This window comes from Apium graveolens, chromosome 6 (assembly GCF_009905375.1).
Source record: "Apium graveolens cultivar Ventura chromosome 6, ASM990537v1, whole genome shotgun sequence".
NCBI classification, from domain to species: domain Eukaryota; kingdom Viridiplantae; phylum Streptophyta; class Magnoliopsida; order Apiales; family Apiaceae; genus Apium; species Apium graveolens.
Genome location: NC_133652.1, coordinates 146,018,997 through 146,034,588, shown reverse-complemented (window position 1 = coordinate 146,034,588; position 15,592 = coordinate 146,018,997).

Below are 15,592 nucleotides of genomic sequence, written 5' to 3'. Positions count from 1 at the left end.
AGAGGTTGGTGATGGCCCCTATGCTGGCGTTGCCGGATGGAAAAGGAGATTTTGTGAAGTGTAGTGACGCTTCGCACAAGGGCTTAGGGTGCGTGCTTATGCAGCACGGTAAGGTAATCGCGTACATGTCAAGACAATTAAGGTAGTATGAAATTCGATATCCCCGCTCATGAGCTTAGGCTCGTGGCAATAGTTTACCCTAAAGATTGGAGGCACTACTTGTATGGAGAGAAGTGCGAGAATTACCTAAGCCATAAGTGCTCTAGTACATTTTCACGTAGAAAGAGCTCAACATATGCCAGAGGAGGCAGTTAGAGCTAATCAAGAATAATGATTGGGAGATTCTTTATCATTCGGGGAAAGCCAATGTGGTGGCTGATGCCCTTAGTAAAAAGGAGAGACTCAAGATGATAATGTCTTTGGGAGAGTTTATAAGAGGTTTTGGAAATAGTAGTGAAGGTAACCGGAGCCGGTACCGAAAAGCTGTTTGAGATTGCAATAGAGACCGAATTATTGGAAAGGAACATATTGTGCCAGAAAAAGTGATGAATGAAGGCAGAGAGCCAACAAATAGATATGAGATTAATACCGAGAGAGATGATAAGGGAATAATGAGGTATTCCTATAGAATTTGGGTTCCAAATGTTTAAGAGCGTAAAGATGAAATCTTAGATGAAAGCTAGTTTGAGGAATAAGAGTTAGAGCAAACCCTGAATGTGATAGTCAGGGAGGACGCCATCAAGATAGAAGGAACCCATAACATAATGGAGTGGAAAATAAGGATTTTAAATTAAAAGATGACCCCAATTATGGGGAGTAGGATGAAACATTTCATACTAAGGAAACAGAAAGTCGAGTAAGGAAAGGAGACCCGAGACGGTACTCCTATACGGCAATTCATGGACCTGTCTAGACAGAACTTAGACTATTATCCCCAACCACCACCTTGAGGAAACAATGTGGTGTGAAATTCTTTCAGGACCTCTAAGTCGCTAAGCTCTCAGAGTTCCAAGGAACAAGCTGGCCCAATCGAGGCAAGAGCCTGGCTAAAGGAAATATAGGAATTATTTGAGATTCTAAATGATTGACGAATCTCAAAAAGACTGTTTTTATCACTTACCCTCCTAAGAGAGAGACCACCCGCTGGTGAAAGACCAAGGAAGGCACGGAGCAAGAGATTATAATAAACTGATTTAAGTTCAGTCAATTGTTTTCAGGAAAGTACTTCCCAAGGTTATAGAGATAGAGTAAAAGCTTTAGAGCCAGAACAAAGGCAGACGAGTATGAAAAATTATGAATCTAAGTTGTAAAAGTTGTCAAGATTCGTTCTGAGGACACGAATCCAGAATGACGGGATGTTGGAATCAATGCTTATGTTGTGTTGGTTCATGAAATAATGATAAGAGAAAGGAAAATAAAAAAAAAGGAAAAAAAAGAAATTGAAGTGGAAAGGAATATAAAGGCAAGAGAGTTTGAGGAATGATAAGGGAGTTGGGTATGAGGAAACCCTAAAGACTCGTAGAAATAGAAATAGAAAAGTATGTAATCGTCCGGATGAGAGTGATTCACCATGAGTTAAATTGATGGTTGAAGGTATAAGAGATACATATATTTTATCCCCTGTAAGTTGGGAAGATTCGAGGAAACCTTGAGATAATTCGAAGGATAAATATGAGACGTGGATAGACTGAGGAGACAAGGAAGTAAGAAATTAGGAAAATTGGATGAAGGAAGTGACCTTCAAGAATGTGAAATGTAAGACCGGTGGCTCGATACCCAGAAAGGGAGACGCCAGGTATGAAAGATATCCCAACATTGAGGTGACTGTTGAGATAAACAACAAAAGTAAATAAGGAATTATTAAGAAGAAGTTCACGTTGAACATGACCAATATCTTCCAGAACATCCATGTTATCATTACCAAATCAGGAAAGAAAAGCGGATGACCATTGTTATCTTTTAGAGGCCATATGGATTGACCTCAATTTGAATAAGGATGCTATTATGAAGTTAGGTATAGACTATCGAGGTGCGAATGATGAATATGATAATCTATCAGGGATATATGACTTAATTTATCCATGGAAGGATGCATGTACTTTTTCTAAAGGTGGAATTAAGGATTAAAAACATCGGTAACTGAAAATGAATCCCAGGGGAATGCATAAAGGTTGGCATTTCACCCTTAATAGGGATAGTATGAGTTTTGACAGTATGAATTGGAAAGGATTAAGGTAATAATAACCTTTAAGGATCAGTGGAGAAATTTTTTCAGAAGTATATAGACTATGATTCTGGTATTAGTAAATGGTATTTTGATATGCCCTGTATCTAGGGAATACAGGAGGAACGATTGAAGGATAACCTTAGAGGTTTTATAAGGAAAAAGGTAATATTCGAAATTCTCAAGAATAAAAATGTTGATAAAGGAAATATGACGTAATTATATTGATGCCAAGTGAGGCACGTGTTAAACCATGAGAAAGTATGGATCGAACCAGTAATGGTCGAAATTGTTCAGGGCAAGTAGGACCTAAGATAAAAGATGTTCTAAGTATGATTGAGAGTCAGTCGTGACAGTGATTAACCTCTAAAGATTGAGGCAATAACTTATGGAAAAATGGTGATATTTTTTTTTTTTTTTACTTATCAGATTTTAAGGAAAACATCTTCACATAAGCTGTGATTGAAATAAGGTAGAAAATTTATTTGGAGATGGTTAAAGTGACATTGACTGTAAGGAAATTTTACTATCAGGAAAGGCCAAAGAGGTGGCCGACACTTTAAAGGTAAGAGGATAATTATAGGCGCGTGTGCCAAAAGAATACAGTGATGATGGTTCAAAATGTGAAGGTTGAATTATGGTTTGGAAGATTGACATTCCTTCTGATGACTGTGCAATACCCAACCGTAATAGTAGTTGGTAAAGGTTTAATTCGTGTAATCGCCACGAGCGGGCTATCTCTCTTAGAAGGTCCTATCTTGAGATAAGCCAGGACCATGTTTCAAAAGGGACTAGATGAACCCTTGAGTTAATTCTTCTATTTAGGGCGTATGATTAAGAATGGTATTAACCTGCTATCGGTGCTTTGATTGAAACTCTTCTGCAATTTTATATGCTTCATGTCATGTATGTATGCAAGGATCAGGAGTATTCTTCATGAATCAGGAATGGTGATTATGTTACCTCCTTAGAAGGATTTGATACGACATGGATAGACTCCGTATGGTTAGCTATTAAGACTTCATGGAAAATGAATGACTACAGTAGGTCAGTGGTGGACCTTAGTAAGGCAGCAATGATTCTGCGAGTAATGAGCTGATTACAACCGTGAGAGTTGTATTAGATTGGGTGTTAATAAGGGAAATGGAGGGAGTTTCAAAGGTAATTGTGTATAAGCTAGAGGAAGTGCATGGGTCCATAGAATGATGGACGGAGTAGCAAATATTTAAGCATGTGAAATGCGATGCGATAATACTCAATGTTGATATAAATACATATATGTTTTGTTCTCCTATGACAAACCTCTATAGTTCAGAGGTAGATTCCAAGCCAGATATTTTATGGCAATAAATTTTTTTATGAATATACAATTCTCTTCAATTCGTTCTTTTCTCTTCTTTTCATTTCATGTAAGCTGAGAAGAACAACCCTTCCAGAAGGGGAGGTATTGCCGAATGACTATCTATCTGTGTGATAGAAGCCGAGTAGGATACCAGCTATTGTTTAATTGCTTGTCAAGTACTAAAGGCTGGCCACCTTCTGTACTAACTATGCAATGTAACAAGTGTTCATGATCATAGTGATCTCTCAATAAATTCTTTTACTTCTATATGAAGGACTAAGCTTTCGAAGATAGAAGCAGCTGAAAAAGGAGTAGTAAAGTTGTGGTGGTATGTGGAATGGAAACACATTCGTGATACTAAGGTTGACGAGGTTATTAAAAGGTTATAGAACGCTAACGAGCAAAAGTATAACCAGTATAATATTAGGAACGGAAGGTAGTAGCGATTACGAACTCGAAAAGAATGGGTATTGAGAAGCAAAAGCTCTAATGCTAAAAGCTATAATGAGAGTCTGTGCAATAGACTTGAAAGAAATTGGAATGATCACTTAATTCGGATTGAGTTATCTTACGACAATAGATCATATGTCATTATCGAGATGTCGCCTTATGAGATCCTTGAGGGAAGACAATATCGATCTCCCTTATGTTAGGATGAAGTTGTAGAGCGCAAGATGCTCGGACCAGCAGTGGTCTAAAGGACCAAGGATATGATAGATCTAATTAGAGGACGGCTGGTAGTAGCCCAAGATGGACATAAGAAGTATGTTGATTTGACACGAAAGGATAAAGAGTACGAAATAGGGGACCTAGTAATGTTATAGGTATCCCTTGGAAAGGATTGATGAGGCTCGGAAAGAAAGGAAAGCTAAGTCTACAATTTGTTGGACCCTTGGATATATTAAGACGTTTAGGAAGTTAGCATATGAGCTAGCCCTACCCCCGAACCTGTAGCAAGTTCATAACATGTTTCACGTATCAATGTTAAGGAAGTGTAATTCAGATGCCAGATAAATAGAGGCATATGAGCGCATAGATATGCAACCCGACGTAACCTATATGGAGCAACCAGGAAGGGTTAAAGAGTGAAAAGGAACGAGTGCTTAGGAGAAGGGTTATCAAACTAGTAAGAGTTTGATGGTAGAACCACAATGTGGGAAAATTGACTTGAGAGTTAGAAAGTGCAATACTAAGAAAGTATCCCTATTTATTTCTATCTGATTCCGGGACGGAATCCTTTTAAGGAGGGGAGACTGTAATAACCCCAATTTTTGGAAATTTTTGAAACCCTTATGAATAGTGTTTTTGCTGAATGAGAAAACTGTTCATGCCACGCTATGTAGGGGTTCTGTTATTGATCTTATGGGATATTATTAGTACTCTATGTGGTATATAAGTGTATGTAAAGATCGTCAGAATCCAATTCTGAACACTTGGATTTTTCCCGGAAATCCACAAGATACGGAGAGAATTGAGTATAAGGTAACAGGATAAAAAGGATTTAAATTAAAGGATTATAAGAGAGGATCATAGAAGGAATAAAATATATTGAGAAAGGTTAAGGGAACCTAAGTAATAAGATCCCGGGTATGATCCCTCAAATGATAAACGAGAACGAAAGATAAGCGAACCGTAAAACAAATAAGTGACCAAGAGACAAGCTTGTACAAGAAGCCAGGGACTGTAACATCATCAAACCACAAGGTGTGGACAAGTGGGAGCATTATGACATGTGCAAGGTGACATAAGCATGACATGGGAAGGAAGGAGGTGTGGTGGCTTTGTAACCACACAAATTCAAGGGCAAGAAGGTAATTGACTAAAACAAGCACAAAAACCAAGCAACCAAGCCAAGTAAAATCATTTTCATCAAAAATCAAAAGCAACCAAGGCTTTGTTCTTCATTGCTCACGGCTTTTCACTATTCAAAAGGCAAGAGAAATTCAAAATCCAAGATCCAAGCTTCCTAAATTGGTAAGATAATTCCCTAATCATCTTCATGCTTAGTTAGGACTATATCATGAGTTTAAGCCATTAATTCCTTCTCAATCTTCTTCATTTAATCAAAGAAGAAGACAATGAATAGTGTTTTCAAGTTTTTTAACTTGAACTTTTCTTGGTTTTCTTGAAGATCCAAGCATTCTTAAGACTTCTCCAAGCTTCTTAAGGCTTCCTAGCTCCACCCACCACTTCAAGGAAGGTATACCATCTCCAAACCCTAGATTCCTATATAGTATAAGATGATTTTGATTAGTGGGTTGATATTGTAGCTTGTTGTTATGATTTAGAGTTTGGGATTTGGAATGGTAGTGAAATGGAATGGTAATTGTTGTGGTTTTGATTTAAAGGAACTTAAGTATGATTAAAGTTAAGTTTAAGCATAAGTATGAATGATTAAATTGAATTGGTTGGGGTTGTTATGATGTGATAAGGATGGATGTTGGTTGTATGATTGATTTGGGGTTGATTTGTGGTTGGTATTGAATGGTTTAAAATTTGGGAAATCGCGTAAGCATAGCCGTCGTAACGTCCGATTTTCTTTGGACTGTTTTTGTGCATAGCATTAGGACCCGAGAACCCCCTGCTAGATTGTGACCACTGCCATGTTTAGATAGCTCATGTTACGAGCTTCGTTTTGATATGTAGTTCGTTTGATTCTGATGAACGATTTAGGAGAAACGACCGTTTCAAGTAACGGCGTTTCGCGAACGAAACTTTTTCCCCTCGCCTTACTTTGAAATGTAGGTTAAAGACCGAAAAGGGTTAATTAATGTATGAAACATTTATGGTAAGTGTTTTAGGCAGTTGGTAAGTCACTCGCGAAGGAATCGCTTTAAAACTCGTAAAGGTTAAATTATTAAAAATGGTGGAGCCGAGGGTACCCGAGTGACTTAAGCGAATCAGTGAGCGCAAAACAAGCGTTAGAGTCTAAGTTAGTTAAAGTATAGATTTACAAGTGACTTTGGTTTAATTCCAACTTACTTGTTGCTTATAGGTTACCAGACTCGTCCCGAGCCATTCGTAACCCCCAGTCGCTCAGGCAAGTATTCTATCCGTTATACTGTTGTTGTGATGAATACACTTGTATATGCATTATCTTGCGATAGATGCATGTTGGTTATTTAGCAAATTCTTGCGATATATTGTAGCATGTGATATGGTATATATGCATGCCTGTTTCATATTCTTGAAATATATATCTGTTGGTTCAGTGGATAATACCTATGCTAGAGGCTAGCGGTATCTTGCATATACCCTTAGTATAGGGACCCAAAAGGTGAAAATATTTTCTAAAACCGGGAGTCGAGGATCCCGAGTAATCTTGTATATATGGATTTGGATATTTATATATATATATATTTATATATGTATGGTTATAGTTTTCTAAAATATTAATCGAATAAGGTTTATTCGATAACTTGAAACTTTATTTTATTATTAAATATTATTTCGAATATTATTCGAAGGCGTATGACTCCTTTTATTATTTATTGAATATTATTTGAATATTCATTTGAGGATGTATGACTCCTTTATTTTATTTAATGAATATTATTTATAATATTCATTCGAGGTATTATGACTCAGCTTATTTTATTTATTGAATATTATTTGAATATTCATTTGAGGATCTATGACTCCGATTATTTGCTGAGATATATTCTTTATTTTATTAAAGAATAAGGTGTAAATAATCAAACTTATTTTCGATTATTCAAATAAAGATAATACTTTCATATAAGTATATCTTTGGTTATTTAATACTCGTTTCAAGTATAAATTTTAATACTTCTACTTCAATTATTTTTATAAAGATTATTCTTTATGGGAATATTATTTAATTAATAATATTCAGTCATTTTCTAAATATTCTGGGGACTGATTTACTTCATTAAATCAGCCTTACTCCAAACACTCTTTAAAGTGTTTTCGAGTCTTCAAAATGATTTTTAAAAGTCAGAGCGGATCCCAAAACTCATTTTTTATATTTAAGATCTTCCTTTTTAAGGGGATTTAAATACTCGCTCAAAACCTGGGGAATCCGGCTCTGTGGTGTATTTTATATTCGCAACGAGGTTGCAGTTTTGGTAAATGAATTGATTACTTGCCCAACATTCGGGAAGTAAGCCCATCTAATTGAGTCGGCATAAGCGACAGGCTGGGGTACGGTCTATTATTGTGTAAGTGGCTGGGTGGCAGTCCATCAACGCGTGAGGGGCCGGGGTACGGTCTAGCGCGAGGTCCTAATGCGGCCAGGGTGATGACCGGTGAGGAATTCATCCATCTACAGTATAAAAGGTTACTTATGGGTATCTTTGCCTGATCAGCAAGATATCTGGTTTATGCCAAAGGTTTTCTTTTCCTTCCAAATTCATTGGATATTGCAACTCTGTTCATACTTTACATAACAGAGGTTCCAGGAAATGTTTTAGAGATATATATATGTGGATATATATATATCGGGACTAAATAAAGTATCTCATAACTTTTTCATTCAATAATATTTCAAAGATTGAATCTATTCAAATCTTGTCTTGTAGTCTCATCTATGTGATGAACTTTTGAAACTGGTTATAACTTGAACGGTGGTAGTTCAAGTAGTATTGGGAAAGATATAAGTATATTGGGGTATTTGGTAACCTCATCTTTTAAACTTATATCTAGTTAATAATTGTCTTATGAATGACAAAGATTTTCAGAAAAACGTTGAGACAAGGTTAGATATATTAGATCACCTTGCAACGATATTTTTATACAGTTATACACTGGAACTTTGTGTATATTATGCATGGAAGAGGACTTCCAATATTTTGAAAAGTATATATGTATATATACTGAATATTTTGCGACTTCATCGCATTAAGATATCAAACTTGGTTCATTTCTTTTGACCAAGACTTTCATGAGTATTATGAGTAGGCTCATATATTGTAAATCATTATACATATTATTTTGGTGGGCTTGCTGCTCACCCTTGCTTTATTTCTTCATCACACAACAACAGTTAGGAAAGATGGCCAGACTCCAGCAGACCCAGCGCAAGCGCGTGGGAAGCGTCCCGCGTCTTCCCGTTGATGTTGTAGCTGCTATAGCTGCAGAGGTAGATCTATTGTAGATCATACCATCTACTTTTGAGAATCAATTATGTATAATTATAACTTGTGGCAGATAATGGCAATTAACTGTAAATTTATCAAGTAATCATTTTGGGTTGTAATAACTTTTAAATTGTGGATTCAAAGACTTGTACTTATTTAAATTTCATCTCTGAGACTATAACGGGTTGTGGTGTGTGTTAGTGTGGGGTCACAGCATAAGGTTATTATTATTAATTAAGTGAAGTGATATTGTGGAAAGAAAGACCGTGACAACCCGGATCCCCGACCCCGGATCTGGGGGTGTTACAAGCAGGTTGCCACGTGTCCCACTAAACTGAAATATTTCTGAGTTAGTGGAGTGAAGTGTTAAACAAAATCAATTTTTGATTTCAAATTAACAATTTATCTAATCTCTATTATCTTCATTTCTGCTAATTCACACACACTCTCTCTCTATCTCTCACCCGTAAACTCTGAAATCCTAACTTCTTCTTGAAATTTTTGCAAATTCACAATGACTTCACCAGCTGCTTCTAAACCTTTCAATTATGGTGGTGCCAAGTTTGTTACTTACAATTACTCGACTATACTGGACAACAGCAGTGTCAATATTGATTTTCATATATTTTAGGACTTTTTGAGATCCAGTGAGATTAGGTTTTCTCTCACATCTCCACCCACAATCTCAGGTGACCGAGTACTAGCTATTTGGAAAACTGGTGTTTATGATGATGGAGGTGCCAATGGGACTCCAAATCCGGTGTTCGAGTTTGACAATAAGAAAAAAATTGTAACTCCTCAAATTGTAAGGGATGCATTACAGTTGCCTGCTCATGACTCCTACTTTACTTTTGTGGGAGATGCTGAAATGAGGAGGTTCTTTTCAATGAGATAGGCTATGACAAGGACTTGAAGAACCTTGGTCAATTGAAGAGAAATGGGCTCTGTAAGAAATGGAATTTCTTTTTCGATTGCATCACAAAGGCTTTCAACAACAAATCTTCCAACTTTGATGATCTTCCTATCATGACACAACAAATATGGTACTCTCTAATTCATGGTGCAAATTATGATTTTGGTAGAGTAGTTTTATCTTTTATAGGTGATAGATTAACTGTTGCTAGGAATACTGTGTATTATGCTATATTCTATCAGTTGATTTTTAATATCTGTTTCCCTGATATCCCTATCCCCACTAATCAAATGGTGTCAGTATTAAGCTTAAAAAGGGTTTTTCTGATCTCATCTCACAAGATGAAAAGAAAGAGGATTTAGTTCTTTTGAGGTTTCCATTAGTTGCTAGGAACTTGCTCATTGCAAGGCTCCCAGTGACTTATGGTATGCCCAATAAGCAGAGTGCTCATCTGCAGGCAATCACCATTAGGAACCCCCATGTAGCTCACCCCAGCACAACAACCCAGACACAAACATAAACCACCTCATGTGCCTCTCAAAAGAAACCTGTTGTGAAAAGGAAGAAACTTAAGCTGGCTTCCAGGGTTGAGGCTCCAGTTGAGAAACCCCAGGAGGGTAGGAGATCAGCTGCTACAAACACTGATGTAGCCAAATCAAAAGTTGATGCAACACAAGTTCCTCAATCTTCTAAACCTTTAGAATTTATAAGGAGGAAGCTTGTGCTTGCAGGTTTAGAATCAGATGATGATGAGGACAATGCTACCTTATCTTCAAAATTTCCAAGCTTAAATTTTGATTCTTCTCCAAGACTAGTTGTTCTACCAACTGATAAGGGCACAGCTACTGATGTTGTTCAAAGTGCCAAAAATACTGATAAAACTCTTACAAGCCCAAGGCCAAGGAAAAGGAAGCTGACCAAATCCTACTATGCTCAAAATATGCTCAAGATTAAGAAAGAAATTTCCGAGGAGACATAGAGTGCATCTACTCCAAATCCTGATTTCCAGACAAAACCTGATGTACCTGTGGAATTGTCTGATTCTCCATTGAAGCAGCCAAGAAAAAAGTGAGGGAAATAACTCATGAGAAAGTAAAAGAGAGTGTCAAGAGGCTGCTGAGGGAAGGTCTTTTCCCTAGATCAAGCACACAAGAACTTGTATCTCAAAGGGATACATCAGCTACTACAAATTCCGATCCTATCACACAAGAACCCGCACTTCAAAGTAGTGCAGCAAATATTGAAGCAATAGAGCCTCTTGCTGAAAAGTCCATTCAATAATGGTATGATGATGAATCTGCTAAGTTCACAGCTGAAGTTGCAAAGATTAAAGAATTTTGTCATTCTGTTAAGAAGCATACTTCTAAGCATAGAGCTGGTTTCAAACTTGGAGCAGTACAGGAGTTAGAAACTGAATCTGAGGAGAGGAGTACACAAAAACCTGAATGTCAAAGTCATCCATCAACTCCTGAATTTCCATCCCCACAAGAACCATTGCATCAAAGTTGCAATGAAGGCTTAACTCCTGACACTGTGATATTGGTTATTGATGCTGAAGAAAGGATTCATCCATCACCACCATCTACTGATATCATATCGGTACCTCCATTGGATGTCTTCAAAGAAGCTGAGTCTTTAGAATCACAAGGTATAAATACTGATTCCACCTTATCAACATTTATTTTAAATAATGATTTGTATTATCAGTATTTATCTATCATGTTATAAATCCTGTTGGTATGATTATCTTTAGACCTTTATTTAAGGATTACTTCTAGTTGTATGACCACAAACAACCTTTCTTTAGCCACCTCTTATTTCTGTAGGACAAAATTATCTGAGCCTTTCATGTGAGAATGAGAGAAAAGATTTAGAGAAAAACATAATTAAAGAGAGGCAGGATCCTTCCTGCAAAAAGGAGAGGTAGATGAGAGTCGGGATTTAGTAATCCTTGTGAGGAAACTCTAACTATTAAAAGTTATGAGCCTATGGTGTGAGGAGTAGTGAGACTACTTTAAAAGAATATAGAGATTAAGTGTTACTTGTTATATTTTGCAGGTGCACATAGTATAAAAGAAACAGCTGCTGAACAACAGTTTGTAGTCCCTCGGTTAAATTCTGTTGTACCAAGTGTTGATAATCTCCCTGCAGGTCTAAGTACTGATATTTTCCTGCAGTCCACTCACTCTATCAATCCATCACCTGTTATTCTCCCCGTTGTTGCTGAAGATGCAGATGCACAACAGTCCATTCATGAAGATCTATTCATAGCAGGGTCACCACAACACTCCACAGGTACTGAGGTCTTGGAGATAAATAATGAAGCTCCACCTCACATGTTTACTATTCTTGAAGATGTGGAGTTAAATGCTGATGGCATGACAGTTTGTGAAGCAGCTGGATCACATACAACACCAAATTATGATTCTATTTTAAATACTGAAGCTGGAGTTGAAGTTCAGCAGATAGTTCAAGAACCAGTTGCTGATGAGGAATCTGTTCATGAGACATAATCTAATGATGGTGGAGATGTTAAAATTTCAAATCTTAATGTTATTCTAGATCCTGAGGAGAATCTAGATCAACTATTCTTCCCCGAAGATATGTCCACCCATATGAGGCAACAAAAGTTGAAGGAGATAGATGTCAGGAACAAGCAGGAGTACTTTGATGAGGTCTAAAATGCAAAATGGAAGGATGTTGAATATCCTATATCCAAGAAAAATGTTGTTAATCACTTGGACACAGTTGAAAAGACCATTCAAAATCCTGATGTGCTACATCATCTCAAAGCATCTACTCTTTTGGTCAGATCTTTACATACAGCTCAAAAATCTACTACTTCTTAAATCAGTCAAATCAGAGATTCTTTTGTTACTACAAATCTGACTATTAATAAGGAAATTTATAAGCAGATTGCACCTATTGTTGACAGACAGACTCAAATTGAAGCCAATCAGGCTAGATTGGAGGAAAATCAGAAGACAATGTATGGGCAACTTACCGGGGTACAAACTTTAATGGAGATGGTTCTTTCCCTTCTGCTTGGTGATGATGCCAAAAAGGGGAGAAAACTGATAAATCTAAATACAAGCAGCTAAGATTGAAAGATGCTTATGATGAAACTCCTTATGGAGGTAATAATGGAGGAAGAAAGGAGCTTGTGAAAAGGAGAGGTGAAGACTTAGTTGGGACTAGTGGATCATCAAAACCACTAGAAGTCAATATAGACAAGGTGGAGGAAGTAGGAGGAGTGAAAGGAAAGTACAATCTAAAAAACTGACTGTGACTACTACTACAACTCAATAGACTCTGAAAGTCGCAAATGTTGATGATGACCAAGGCATTCTGGAGATAGAAGGTGGTGCAGAAGTAAGTCAGTATCTACAAACTATGAAAGTAAAAGGCAAGAAGACAACTCTTTTCTACAAGGACCCAAAGATTCAAGCATTTGATTTTGAGGTGAGTAGAAGAATCTTTGAGAAAGAAAATCTTGGAGTTGACTTAGAACAACTTAGGCAATTGGAGGAAGAATTCAAATCCATGAGGACAGCAAATACTGATACTACTATCTCTCAATTACCTTAGGAAGATGATCCTTCAAACAGACCAACCAAAGATGTAGTTATAAGGGAGGTGAGTCAAGCAAATGCTGAAAGTCCTCTCAGGTCCCAAGAAATCTTATATGCTGACATGAGACATAAGGGGAAAAAGAAGATGGGAGAGAAGTCCAAGCCAAAGCCTAAAGTTAAAGCTGCTAAAAGGAAATCAGTATCTAAGGCATCTAAATCTCAAGTACTGATAGATCCAGTCTATACAGTATGTGACGGCCTCAACTCCGGGGTCAGGAGTTGACGTCACTAAACACAATTACTCAAAAATTATAAACAAGAAGAATTATTATTAGAATATATTAACTTGACCCCAAACCAAGATCCGATCCAGGTTCAAGTATAATTTAGATTCTTAATATTACAAACTCTTTATTCACTATCTACGACACACTAACTTTATTCAGCAACTCTTCAGACCTCATGGTCTGGTACGAACTACCTCAGAGGAGCCAGGTCCAGTAGGGGCGGGAACATGGGTCGGTCTGACTAATCTTCTAGGCATCTGCGAAATGTACATAACAATTTGCAAGGGTGAGCATAATCGCTCAGCAGTACAAAATATGAATAACAGATTAAAACAGTAATGTAACAATAATGGGAACAGAGCTGTAATCATGATATCAACATTTCATAATGATAATCGAAGTAACTGGATATCACTAATTAGCATGCTTTGTAAAATCAACATTATAGTGTGCTGCGTAATACCAGAGTCCAATTTTAGCATGCTAACCATTTTATAAAACCGCTGTATCAATCAATCATGCTTTCATATAATTCACAAATCCCAATCAGATACATAGCGGATATGTGAAGACAGCTGATCAGGCTATCAACACCAGACGGCTCTAACTGCCATCCCATTTACCTGTTCTGGAACTCAGAGACTAGCTAGGTCTCTGACCTGCTGGACTAATCGCTTTTATAATGCGCGCAACCGAATTAGCCTCTTACGCCACCTCAATAGGCCTACTCTGGCCCCAATGTATCCCATATCTGACTGTTTTATTCAGTTTTCAAAAACACTTGTACCTATCTCATTTTCAAATCATTTGTTTAGCCAGCACACATATAAAATCCGTTTCGCAAATCATTCCATTTGATACAGGTACCTTTCGAAGTTACTATTCTCCAAAACAATTAGAAAACAATGATTTTATAACTACAGGGGATACGTAACTTAAAACATTTCTGTTCCATCACGAGAATAAAACATTTAGCTATTTATATACACTGAACCATAAAAGAATGGTCAGGGGTACTTTCCTTGCAACGCTTTACAAACTCTAATAGCTTTCACGCTGACTTTGATCCTGGAACGACTCGATTGGGATCTACAATTACAGAATACCCTAATTAGTTATACCGACATGCTTGATATCCTCAAATCCTAATAACCCAAATCCGATAACCCGACTCGTATTATTATTATACACATAAACCCGTAATCACATAGTCACATAGTCGGAAATATTGTTAGGGTAACACGTATAAATATATATTTTCGAACATATTTTTAGAAAATTTTGGCAGCATCTTATTTATTTATAAGACTACCCGTCGATTGCAATCGACGTCAACAATTCTCAACCATCCACAATATTATTTTACCCTTTTATACAACTTACATCCCAACACCAATCGCAATTAATTATTTAAGTCCGAAAATATTTTACGAAAAATCATTTTATTTATTTATAAAATTTAGGACTCAGAACATCGTCATCACCGTCCACCGTCCGCTCGTAACGAGTCATCGCGGTACGGCGGCAAAATTTATTGGTGCCCGAAAATATTCGGGTATCCACCCAAATAAATTCTACCGATTATTCCAAAATATTTCCTGCACGAATTATTAATATCATGAATGCTTTATCAAATAATTCCTGCATACAAAGGAATTAAAATTAATAAAAATAGTAAATAAATTTTGCAACACAGACTGCGCACAGACACACGCACACGCGCGTGTAAATCACGCGCCACCGAAAACCACCAAATCGGAGTAACAGCAAACACAGCCACACACACATATACTCACATAATTAACACATACATACGATATATACACACAGGTACATATACATGTATCAGAGAAACAAGAACCGAGTAGCCGGAAAAGATACCGGAAAATGGTGACTGAAACAACGCAGCCAAGCAAGAATCAAACAGAGCAAGGAGGAAGAAGACGAGAAAAAGAAAGAAAACGGAGGAATAAGGAGAGAGAACTGATAGATTGATAGAGAGAGACAAGATCGAGATATAGGGGAAGTGAAGCCGAGGGAAAGAAAAACAGGGGGGTGGGGGATTTTGTTTTTTTTTCCTCTCCTGCACTACAATTGCAACACGTAGCACTAGTTTTTCTAAAATTCTGACACGTTGCAATTGAGATAGATATGA